General features: G+C 39.6%; 1 protein-coding gene across 2 annotated transcripts in view; it reads left to right on the forward strand.

The window, feature by feature from the left end:
• Positions 1 to 314: 314 nt before the first annotated feature.
• CCDC186 (coiled-coil domain containing 186) overlaps positions 315 to 9,234 on the forward strand; it is a 34,520-nt gene continuing 25,600 nt past the window's right edge. The window contains exon 1 of one of the 2 annotated variants that reach the window (XM_005416366.3): positions 315 to 338. The gene's annotated coding sequence lies outside the window, so the exon portion shown is untranslated. Of the gene's footprint in view, positions 339 to 384; positions 472 to 9,234 lie in introns of those variants that run through there. The other variant, XM_031062774.1, reaches the window with a different exon arrangement.

The following is a 9,234-nucleotide window of genomic DNA, read 5'->3' on the forward strand; positions in this document are numbered from 1 at the left end:
GGCTGTCCCTGTGCAGGTGGGGGCGCTGGGCTGGCAGCGGTCGCGCCGGGGCCGCGGGCGAGGCGCAGGAGGAGGGAGCGAGGTGACAGCAGGGCCGGGGCTGAGCTCCTGCCATAGCAACACCTTCCCGGTCCGGACCTCCGAGCGGGGAGCGCAGGCTCCCGGGCTGCCTCGCAGTCCCTTTGTTTCTGTACAGCTTTCTTTTCCGTGGTGTTAATTACGTCGTGCTGTTTCATTGACTGCGTGTTGATTTTTTCTATGGGTAAATAATTAGATAGCAAAGCCCAGCAGCTGTTATGAAGGTTATTTTTTAGAGCCGGCTGCGGTGTTGCGGTAGGGTACGTGTCCTTGTTTTTGCAGATGGTATTTGTAAAAGCTGCCTGCCCTTCTAGGTTTGAAAGGACTTCAGCAAAATGATTGTGATGTAGGCTCACAGATTTTGGCTCTTGTCCCGGAAAATAGTCTGCACAGGTGAGTCTGATACATGTATACTTCCAGCGAGACTCCGTGCAGACTAAAAGAGGATTTTGTAGGGAATTGAAATGTGTGAAGATGAGAAGTATGGCATTCCAGCTTTAGCGCTGCTTTACTTTATCTTATTGTAGAACTGCTTCTCAGAAGTTAAAATGTTGCAAGCAGAATACACTAAAAATCCAGGTATGGCTCCTATCCCGGTATGTTTTGTTGTATAAGGAAATGATTGAAACTGAGCCACAGCTGTGTTTCTCTCTGTGTTTCTCTAATGTAATCACTGGCTGCACTGAATGCTTATGTTGCACTTGACTTCAGGGAGGAGATGATTAAGCTCTGGAGATATGAGAAACGAAAAGTATGAAGATATTTCAGGAGGGTGTTGGATGAGTTTTGAAATGTCATTTTTTTTATTTTAAATAAAGAACTAGTTGTATATTACCTTGAGCTCTTCCTGAAAATCTTCAGTCATCTTTTCTGGTTTTAAAACAGTATTTTTCTGTCATTTTATAAGGTTTGATTTGGAGTTGTTGACGGATGTTTGTTGGCATTGTGAGGTTCACTGTTTCAAACTGTTGAGAAAAGGACTGAAGAACTACATACAGAGAGTGGTTAATTTGCTTCTAATTAGCAGCTCTGTTGCTTAATGCTATATGAAACTAAAGCTGAACTTCCTGAAGCTGGCTTTTAAAAGAACTATGAAAAATAGAAAGGCAATGTTTTTCTGGATTTAATTGGGTTATTAAGCATGTTAAATTAGTAGATGTGGGGTCCAGGAAGCAATATCCTGTACTTAGTTCTGGGCTGAATCGTTCTGAACTTACTTTCCAGTTGCCAAAGACAATTTTGGATAGCCTCATGGATAATACTTAACCTTCGAGTCATAGTCCAAGACCTGCTGCCTCAAATTGAGCGTGAAAAAAACTCATCACAAAGAAATCAATGTCAGAATAGAGGGGAAAATCATGACCCTAAATTCAAGAAGTACACGGAATACTGATACTATAACAATATTGTCTATAATACTATGTCTTAGATTAATTAACAGAAGGTAATTACAGTCTTCTATAGAGCTCAAAGTTGACTTTTTCACATCCTAAAGGATTGAAGTGTTTATTTATTTGTTTTCAGGGATACTGGAGAAACTCTAGGAAGGTCAGATTTGAAAACAGTAGAACTCTACTCTCCCTCCAGATGGTGTTTTTCTGTATGTAGTGACCATACAGGCAGTAATTCCATGGGTGGAATTTTACTGCTTTTGGCATATTCTGGAAACAACATTTGAAAAGAGCCATTGAAAGCAAACTTGCTGCAATCTCCAGTGCCATATATGCCAAGATCCATATCTTACTAGTGCCATGACACTACAGGTTTGTAAGAAGGTCTGCCAGAGCTCTGGTTTCTGTAGTGTGAGCAAGAGTTATGGCTCTGCTACAGGTGTGGAAGAGCTGTCATGGAATGTGTGCTTTCTCCAGGTTGTGTACTCAGTCATAAATTTGATTTCTTCCCCTCCCTGAAGACATTCTTCTCTGCACAGGTGATGTTATCAGTGTCAGAAGGTGAATGAAAACAGGGTTCTAGTGAGGACAGAGCTGCTCCTGGCCTCGTTGTAAGCAGAGTTAAAGGCAGGGTGCTAAAACCTGAAAGGTGACAGTAGTGCTGTTGCTGGCATTGAATTCGTTGCTTGCTGAAGTAGAGACTCATTTTACTGACTTGTGGCAGTAAGAGTTGTTCTGTGCTGAAGACACACAGAAGATTGCAAACCCTGAAGTATGCAAGCCTCGTGTGATGTTCACAGTGAAAGGATGCTGTTGCTAGGGTGTTGTTTTCCTCTGATACATGAGCTTCAAATGTTGGGGCTCCTATGACAAAAAATAACACTCTCAAGATGTACCCCATGACTTGTGTTATGATGGGAGCAAATCCAGGCTCACTTGTCAAACCTTAACTGATGAACTTTATTTTGGAGTTGTTAGCTCCAGACATGGAGTTAATATGACCATAATATTAACCATGTGCATGAGTTTGATAGAAAACCTGGTGCTGCCTTGAAGGAATTGTAAATTTCGGTTCAACTATCTAACTTGTGATGTAAGCCAAGGAAAGCAAATATAAAGTTTGAGTAAACCTTGTCTTCTAAAGCACTTGTCTGATGTTCAAAGAATTGATAGAAATGCTGAGCTTTGCACCTTGGCACTGCCATTGGTGTTTAATGAAGTCACATTAAAAACCTGAGAGTAATAATTGAGTTGAAGTGTAAAACTGATAAAAGCAAGGAAATCCTACAAGTACCACTGTGTATATTCACTGTTCCACTCCTTCCCTTCAAGCACATGCATCAAAGCAGGTCTTTGTGTGAGTTGAGTCAGAAGCTGTGTCAAGTTCTGCCTGGGCTGGAGGACTCAGTGTCTCAGTGCACAGCCAGCTTTTCACTTCTATTTGATCTTGGGCAAAAGTGAATTAATACTGGGACACCTAGTGTGGGTGAGACTCTGGTATGTTCCTTTTGCTTCCTGTATGTGCTGTCTGTAAATACAGGATGGCTGGGAGTGTGTGAGACCTATGGCCACCCTCTTTTTTTTTTTATGGAGTACAAGCAGGGGTGATCAACATCATCTCTTCTTCAGCTTAAGAATTCTGTCTTTTTCTTAGGCTGATGCTTTCCAGTCCAGTTCATCTTCTTTTAGTGTGTTTCATAACTTGTATGACTTGCTGCTCTGATTAATGTTGAATGTGGAATTGTAAGCAAATATATAAACCTGAAGCCAGAAGGAGTTTGAAATTCATCTCACATTAGATTATGTAAAATATCTGTTTTTTTGGATCTTTTTACCCCAATTTAGTCCAAATCTTTGTTTTGTTTCTCTACACAGCTGCTGTACAGTAGAGCTGCATTTTGTATCTTATATAAACCAGAACTTCTTTAGCAGGATCCTTTTTTTAAACAAACTCCAGTTGAAAACAGTTGTCTCTAGTACTTGAGCTTCCCTGTTTTGCAGTGTTACCTGGTGATGTAATGCTTAGTCTGAGAAAGCCATTTGTGACAGAGTTCTTGTGAAAGATTCCATGCAAAACACAGCTAAGCTGGGGATTAACTGGAAGCAATAGGAAAGTGTGTTTTGCTGATCACTGTGTTGACTAGCAGACAGTAGCTATGGAAAAAGTAGCCTTAGGAAAAAGAAACCAAAAACTTCACCCAACAAGTGAAGTAAAAAGGTGTAGTCAGTCTGTCCAGATTAGTCTAGGTAAAAGTATTATTAGGATTACAGTGAGCTAAAACAAACTATACAATTTCTCTTCAATTTTGTTTTTAGTCTTACTGTCATGTAAAATTCTTACCAAGACTTCTGATGCAATGACAAGTTGGCACTGACTTGGAAAAGCATTTTTTAGTTTGCTTGAGTAATGATTATTGTGTAATAAAGATGTGAAAAGTTCATGAAGAGAGGCATTTTGGGTTTTGCAACGAACAGCACAACTGTAAGAAGCTAGAAATGTTTTCATACCCCAGAATTATTCTTTAGCAGTCTTGTTGGGTTGTCGTTATATACATGGTAGCACATAAACTGTCTAACAGGTTCATCTCTTACCTGAGTGTAATAGGTTGGAAATTGAATTAAAATGGCAACTAATTCTAACAGTTGTCTGGCTGTTAATGGTTACTTTAATATCTCTGGCTTAGGAAAATGTCTGTAAAGATAATAGAAAGTACTTTATTTTTCTGTTGTGATTCATCTAAGATTGTGTTTCCAATGGAGTATTTTACAGCATGATAGCTAGAGGAGACAAAGAGACCTTTGTGGAGCAAACTGTTCAGGCAAGTTTTGTTCTTTCTAATAAATGCTGGGGCATTTGTGAAGGTGTTTTACATTGGGTTGCTGGTTGCTTCATATGTTTGTGACTTGTCAAGAAAACTACAAATCATTGTTATTCTGTTCAGTATTCTTCAGCCAATAAATCCTAGTTAAGTCTTTGAAATACAAAGTCCATCTCTGGTGTTAGACTGGATTATACTGCATCTCACATTAACTCTTGAATTTGCAGTTGAACTGGCTAAAGCACTTGTACTCTCTCTTTTTGTTGCTCAGGAACCTGCAAGAGGGAAGTGAGTCCGTAACTGAACTGTGCAAATGGTGCTCATATGCAGCTTTTGCTTTTAGTGGGGTCTTCTGATGAGCATCAGAGCTTTATCATGAAAGTCTTTTGATTGTTGACATTTCAGTCATATGGCACTTCATTTCATGGATGCATGAATGGAAATGTAAGGCAGTATAAAAAATCTCTTCAGCAGAGCCTTTAGTCTGTACTGCAGTGATTGGGAAAAGAACCAACCTGTTATTGCGCTATAACTGATAAATGTGCTTTTGGTAAAGTTATGTATTTATCTTTGCTTCATGAGCTTCAGTAGCTGCTTACATGAAGACAGGTGCTTCCAAGATGGGATTCTTGAGTGTAATGAACCATGTATAAAAATCAATCTGTGGATTGGAATTTAATATTATGTATTCTTTAATGTGAATGAGTAGGAGGCAGAGTAGTTTAAGTGGTGGCATATATATTGATCCTGAGTTGGCATGTACACTAGATTCCTTTTTAAAAATCATAATTATTGTTGAATAAGAGATTCCAAGGGTTAAATATAAAACTGCTATCTCAGGATAGGTTTAGGGCATTGCTGATCCTTATAAGAATTTTTGAAAATCATGTCAGAAAAAAAGTGTGTCTTGAAACACTGCACAGTATTACTGAATAAAAGGCAGTCCATGCTTGCATGTGAGCTAAATGTTAGATTCCATTCCAGCAGAAGAGCTGAAGTCTCAGCTCACCTCCAGGTTGTTGCTAAGATGGGAACTACTTGCACTCAGTGCTTTTACAGGTCAAGACACAGAACACTGTAAAACATAGTGGATGTTTTATTTGTAGCTGAGTCCAGTCCATGGGTGTTGAGAGGTTTACCTGGTTGCTGAGAGCTTTACCTGGTAGTTGGAGGGCTGGAGTAATGGGAGAGTTATTTACAATGTGACTTGAGGTGAAAATGTGAATCTTTAAAATAGCTGTAAAATGCACATAACTTCCTCTTGCAAATTCAGATAACTGCATTTTAATTTGCTATTGGGTGGTACTGAAAAAAAGTCAGTATTTTCTTTGCTGTTAAAATTTTATGACGATAATGCTTTTCATTGAAAAAAAAAAAAAGTCTGTCTTCCAGACCTCTCAGTTCTAGATTTAACTGGTACTTTGGAGTTTTTTAGTAGCCTTTTGGTGTGTGTATCTTGGCTTTTTAACCTTTATTATTTTATAATTGGATAATCTTTGAAAGATTGTACAGCTAAGTTAAAAGTATTTATTCTTTCAGGTATCACATGTATCAATGAACAGGCCTCTTGATTGGAGGGCTGTTAGAAAGCCAGAGTACTAAAAGTGAACAGTTCCTGATATCTCTTTAGACCAGCTACAGTTTCAGGTGCTTCAGTGCTCTACTTTGGTTTCTGAAGTATTGCAGGTGAACAAACAGGGCAGTCATTGTGAAAGCATTACATTTCTACCTGGTTGAGCTGGGGTGTAGAATTTTCTGTTAGTCTAGTACTGGGCTATGCAGAGAGAAACCCCACAACTTTCTATATCTGTAGGCAGGCTGTATGTCTGCTTTCCCAAATTCAGCTTTGCCAAAACTGGAGTGATTCATAGATGTCTGCACCTTCAGTATCAAAATGGAGCTATTTTTACCTTTCTTGCTCTCACAACATTGGGATCAGCCAGCAAACAAAAATCTCTGTAAACCCATGAACAGGCATTTTTGGTTGAATTGGAGAGAAGGATGCAGAAGAGCAGAGCTGTTTGTAAAATCAGTTGGAATGTGTTACAGGGAGCAGTAACAGTGCCTGGGACAGACAGCTGGTTATTTCAGCTATGTGTTGCTGCCCACTCTTCTGGAGTGGTACTAGGGAAAAGAAGTCATTATTAGCTCTCACTGGGGAGCCTGAGAATGTTGAGAATAAACCCCTTTTCTAGCTATCTCCTTAAGAAACTCTCTGAAGGACAAGCATCCCTTCTCCTGGTTGCTGCCACTGGACACTAAACCTGAACTGCAGAGTGAACTGAACCAAAATGGAAGGGTAGTGAGTGTTACAGAGCATTTGAGGAGACTACTGCTTAAGGATGTTTGCTTGGATTTTTATGATGAATTTTCAGTGGAACTGATCTTCAGAATGTGCCATCTTGGAAAAGAAAATAAAGTGGAACAGCAGGAATTTTGTGAGTTATCATCCAGTTCTTGAGAAAGAACCAGGAAGTACAGATCACAAATTACAGCATGAACAGAATTGCTCTGAAGCAATTTCAAGGGCCTTATTTTCTAGGTAGGTTTTTCCTGTAAATATGTGGACTTTGTTTAGAGGTGTGCAGTGATTCCTTAGCAAGTTTACAGTACACAGTGCAGTGACAAAGCAGCTCTGAGTCCTGAGGTGACATCAGAATAAGAGCAGTAAGGACTTCTGGGATCTTGGGCTGTTTGTGTTGGTGTCACCAGGTTTTTCTGCCATTGAGCTGCTTGCCAGGCAATGTCATGGTACTTAGGACAGTGCTGAGTGTTGGAGTGACTGCTGGAGCACTGCATCACTCCTTTCCTTGTCCCCCACCTGCTCTCTTAAATGCATCACAGCTCTATGGCACCTCTGAGTGTTTTTGAGACTTTAGTCCATTACTACAGGAAATTTGAGTACTGCTGTGACTGATGTGAAATGGAAAGAGGAAAGCTACCTTGTACTTCTGTTTAAAAGTGAGCTTAGTTCATATCCTATAAAACCTGTCTGGATGCTTTTTAAATATCCAGTGGTAAACAGCAAATATGGTCTGAGCTGGAGTGAGAAATGCATTTTCACAATTTTGTGGATTGCATGTGTATTTTTTGGGGAGTAGATGATTCCAGAGCATAGCCTGGAGTGGAAAACATCTGCCCAAAGATGATGCAAAACCCTTTATTGTTGAAAGGAACTAAAAGAATTGACTGCTACTGGTTATTATATTATGTAATGTGTAGTTGAATGTATCTGGTGTCCAGTAAACTGCATTTGCTGTATTAAGTTTTTATTACTCCCCTTTCAGAAGGTTTTCTGCCTCAGAGTCACTTAGCTCAATGCTCTTCACTTTCATTTCAAGCCTGAGTTGAACAAGGTTTTGTATATGCACACACCTGTGTGTGAAGCATTATTCCTTCCTGCCCTTTTTTGCCCCTCTCTCTGCAGTATTTTTATGCATTGAGGTGTAAATATATTTTTTTTCTCTTGAAGCAGTGATTTTTGTTTCTCAGGACCTTGACCTTAAGTTTGCTTACAGAACCACCCCAGGCACACATTTCTGTCATTCTTTAATCTGTTTGTTGTAAAGAACCCCATTGTGATAGTTACTAGGTGACAAGGCACACTTTCTTTTATTCCCTTGTTTTTAGTGAAGTCTTCTAGGCAGCCACACCTCACTGAAGGTTTCCTATAGTTATCATTTAATGTGTTTCTTTAGCTGTCATCTCACTTGTGTTTTGAAATTGGCTGAAACAAAGTATTTTTCCTCTTTCTTAAATATTTACAACATAGGTATTGAGAGTTTGGGTCAAATTCTGCCCATTTTATGAAATTGAATTTCAGCATTAGTAGTGCATCTGCTTAAGAAAGGCCTTTGTAGTCAGGGATTTAAAAGAATCACGTTTACATTCAATAGGAAGATTGAAAAGACAAGCAGTTTGAAATGGCATAATATTGAATTAAAACAGACCAGAACGTTGCCTGTATTCATTGGATAGCAGGCTGGAGCTGGGAAAAGTGGTGTTCCTAATCAGAATTAGCAGTACTGCCATGGTAGGAAGGATTTTCAATCAGTACAGTGGATAACCAGCCAAGGGACGAGGGTGCCAACAGCTTCCTTAGAAAGTTAGGAGTGTAAGCAGAGGAAAGAGGAGGACTGAGTGCTACAGAAACTGCTTTTCTCTGTGCCAGTGGATGGACTCTGAAGTGAGAATTTGCTGTTACAGCATGAGCTTCTCTGGACTGCTGCTGAAGGCAGCTACAGGAAATTTTTTTCTTTCTTTTGTTGGCATGTTACAGGAATGTGTATTGAGATTTTTGATGTTCTCCCAGGATAATCAATATTTATACTGTGTCAGATACTTCCTTGAAGAGCTTAATTGACTCATTGTCATATTTGTTCTTATGATTTGATTAGCAGTTAATAGAAGACGTTTCTGTTGTGTAACAGAAAGTGAAATAAAAAATTGCTGTTTCCTGAGTCTTTGTATTATTCACTGCCATACCTGGGAGACATTTGTATTCAAAAGCTGGTGTGCTGTTCACGTGCTCCTTTGGCAGGCTCTCTGCTCCCTGCCTCTGATTCCAGTCAGCTGTGCTATCAGCAGTTTAGCAGTTAAGCACATCTTAGTTGAAGTAGTGTGATAAATGGCTGTAACCCTTGCCAGTACCAGCCTTAAGTGTTGTGTGTCCTCTGCCGGCTATTTAACTACTTACTCATTTGAGATGTTACATTGGAACTTGGAGATCATCTGTGCTGGGGTAGATTTAAACTTAGTTTTGTGAGTAATGATGAAAAGTATGTATGCTCTCTGCATCTTTGAAGGACATGTCTGTGATGAGAAAAAACACTGGCTGTTTGAAGAAAAGGCAGCTTTGGTTTTGAAGGGTACAACTTGCTTGTATTCTGATTTGTAGGGAGGTGTTTTGCAAACGTGGCTGAGCTGTGCTCCTGTTCCTCATTCCT

The sequence above is a fragment of the Geospiza fortis genome, unplaced genomic scaffold, assembly GCF_000277835.1.
Source record: "Geospiza fortis unplaced genomic scaffold, GeoFor_1.0 scaffold130, whole genome shotgun sequence".
Classification (NCBI taxonomy): Eukaryota; Metazoa; Chordata; class Aves; order Passeriformes; family Thraupidae; genus Geospiza; species Geospiza fortis.